The sequence below is a fragment of the Triticum aestivum genome, chromosome 1B, assembly GCF_018294505.1.
Source record: "Triticum aestivum cultivar Chinese Spring chromosome 1B, IWGSC CS RefSeq v2.1, whole genome shotgun sequence".
Taxonomy (NCBI): domain Eukaryota; kingdom Viridiplantae; phylum Streptophyta; class Magnoliopsida; order Poales; family Poaceae; genus Triticum; species Triticum aestivum.
In genome coordinates this window covers 495,867,485-495,871,083 of record NC_057795.1, presented here as the reverse complement: position 1 = coordinate 495,871,083, position 3,599 = coordinate 495,867,485, and positions in this window count along the sequence as shown.

The following is a 3,599-nucleotide window of genomic DNA, read 5'->3' as shown; positions in this document are numbered from 1 at the left end:
AGGCATGCAGTGAATATCGTTATGATCTTACTTCACAGATGATTCGAGTAGATGTTGAGAATATTTACTTGATGAAACACAAGTCTGAATTATTGAATGGTTCAAGTAATTTCAGAGTGAAGTAGAAGATCATTGTGACAAGAGGATAAAATGTCTATGATATGATCATAGAGATGAATATCTGAGTTACGAGTTTTGGCACACAATTAAGACATTGTGGAAATTGTTTCGCAATTAATACCGCCTGGAACACCATAGTGTGATGGTGTGTCCGAACATCATAGTTGCACCCTATTGGATATGGTGCGTACCATGATGTCTCTTATCGAATTACCACTATCGTTCATGGGTTAGGCATTAGAGACAACCACATTCACTTTAAATAGGGCACCACGTAATTCCGTTGAGATGACACCGTATGAATTATGGTTTAGAGAAACCTAAGTTGTCGTTTCTTAAAAGTTTGGGGCTGCGACGCTTATATGAAAAAGTTTCAGGTTGATAAGCTCGAACCCAAAGCGGATAAAATGCATCTTCATAGGAAACCCAAAACAGTTGGGTATACCTCCTAATTCAGATCCGAAAGCAATATGGATTGTTTCTAGAATCGGGTCCTTTCTCGAGGAAAAGTTTCTCTCGAAAGAATTGAGTGGGAGGATGGTGGAGACTTGATGAGGTTATTGAACCGTCTCTTCAACTAGTGTGTGACAGGGCACAGGGAAGTTGTTCCTGTGGCACCTACACCAATTGAAGTGGAAGCTTATGATATTGATCATGAAACTTCGGATCAAGTCACTCCCAAACCTCGTAGGATGACAAGGATGCGTACTACTTCAGAGTGGTACGTAATCCTGTCTTGAAGTCATGTTGCTGGACAACAATGAACCTACGAGCTATGGAGAAGCGATGGTGGGCCCGGATTCCGATAAATGGCTCGAGGCCATAAAATCCGAGAACGGATCCATGGACTTTGGTGGACTTGCCCGATGATCGGCAAGCCATTAAGATAAATGGATCTTTAAGAAGAAGACGGACGTGGATGGTAATGTCACCGTCCATGAAGCTCGACTTGTGGCGAAAAGTTTTTCACAAGTTCAAGGAGTTGACTACGATGAGATTTTCTCACTCGTAGCGATGCTTAAAGTCCGTCGGAATCATGTTAGCATTAGCTGCATTTATGAAATCTGGCAGATGGATGTCAAGACAAGTTTCCTTACTAGTTTTCGTAAGGAAAGGTTGTATGCAATACAATCAGAAAAGTTTTGTCGATCCTAAGGATGCTAAAAGGTATGCTAGCTCCAGCGATCCTTCTAAGGACTGGAGTAAGCATCTCGGAGTTGGAATGTATGCTTTGATGATGATCAAAGATTTTGGGTTTGTACAAAGTTTATGAGAAACTTGTATTTCCAAAGAAGTGAGTGGGAGCACTATAGAATTTCTGATGAGTATATGTTGTTGACATATTGTTGATCAGAAATGACGTAGAATTTCTGGAAAGCATATAGGGTTATTTTGAAAGTGTTTTTCAATGGAAAGCCTGGATTAAGCTACTTGAACATTGAGCATCAAGATCTATAAGGATAGATCAAAATGCTTAATAATACTTTCAAATGAGCACATACCTTGACATGATCTTGAAGGTGTTCAAGATGGACCAGTCAAAGAAGGAGTTCTTGCCTGAGTTGTAAGGTACGAAGTTAAGACTTAAAGCTCGACCACGGCAGAATAGAGAGAAAGGACGAAGGTCGTCCCCTATGCTTAAGACGTAGGCTCTTCAGTATGCTATGCTGTGTACCGCACCTGAAGTGTGCCTTGCCATGAGTCAGTCAAGGGGTACAAGAGTGATCCAAGAATGGCTCACAGGACAGCGGTCAAAGTTATCCTTAGTAACTAGTGGACTAAGGAATTTTCTCGATTATGGAGGTGGTAAAAGAGTTCGTCGTAAAGGTTACGACGATGCAAGCTTGACACCTATCCGGATAGCTCTGAGTAGAGAGACCGGATACATATAATGGAGCAATAATTTAGAATAGCTCCAAGTAGAACAGTTGTTTGGAATAGCTCCAAATAGAGCGTGGTAGCTGCATCTAGGAGATGACATAGAGATTTGTAAAGCACACACGGATCTGAAAGGTTCAGACCCGTTGACTAAAACCTCTCTCACAAGCAACATGATCAAACATAAAACTCATTGAGTGTTAATCACATAGTGATGTGAACTAGACTACTGACTCTAGTAAACTCTTGGGTATTAGTCACATGGCGATGTGACCTGTGAGTGTTAATCACATGGCGATGTGAACTAGATTATTGACTCTAGTGCAAGTGGGAGACTGTTGGAAATATGCCCTAGAGGCAATAATAAAAGTATTATTATTATATTTCCTTGTTCATGATAATTGTCTTTTATTCATGCTATAACTGTATTATCCGGAAATCGTAATACACGTGTGAATACATAGACCACAATATGTCCCTAGTGAGCCTCTAGTTGACTAGCTCGTTGTGATCAACAGATAGTCATGGTTTCCTGGCTATGGACATTGGATGTCGTTGATAACGGGATCACATCATTAGGAGAATGATGTGATGGACAAGACCCAATCCTAAGACTAGCACAAAGATCGTGTAGTTCGTTTGCTAGAGCTTTGCCAATGTCAAGTATCTCTTCCTTTGACCATGAGATCGTGTAACTCCTGGATACCGTAGGAGTGCTTTGGGTGTATCAAACGTCACAACGTAACTGGGTGACTATAAAGGTGCACTACAGGTATCTCCGAAAGTATCTATTGTTTTATGCGGATCGAGACTGGGATTTGTCACTCCGTGTAAACGGAGAGGTATCTCTGGGCCCACTCGGTAGGACATCATCATATGCGCAATGTGACCAAGGAGTTGATCACGGGATGATGTGTTACGGAACGAGTAAAGTGACTTGCCGGTAACGAGATTGAACAAGGTATTGGATACCGACGATCGAATCTCGGGCAAGTAACATACCGATAGACAAAGGGAATTGAATACGGGATCGATTGAGTCCTTGACATCGTGGTTCATCCGATGAGATCATCGTGGAACATGTGGGAGCCAACATGGGTATCCAGATCCCGCTGTTGGTTATTGACCGGAGAACGTCTCGGTCATGTCTGCATGTCTCCCGAACCCGTAGGGTCTACACACTTAAGGTTCGATGACGCTAGGGTTATAAAGGAAGCTTGTATGTGGTTACCGAATGTTGTTCGGAGTCCCGGATGAGATCCCGGACGTCACGAGGAGTTCCGGAATGGTCCGGAGGTAAAGATTTATATATAGGAAGTCCTGTTTCGGCCATCGGGACAAGTTTCGGGGTCATCGGTATTGTACCGGGACCACCGGAAGGGTCCCGGGGGCCCACCGGGTGGGGCCACCTGCCCCGGGGGGCCACATGGGCTGTAGGGGGTGCGCCTTGGCCTACATGGGCCAAGGGCACCAGCCCCAAGAGGCCCATGCGCCTGGGGAAACCCTAAAGGAAGAGTCCCAGCAGGGGAAGGCACCTCCTAGGTGCCTTGGGGGGGGGGGAGGACTCCTCCCCTGGCCGCCGCCCCCTTGGAGATTGGATC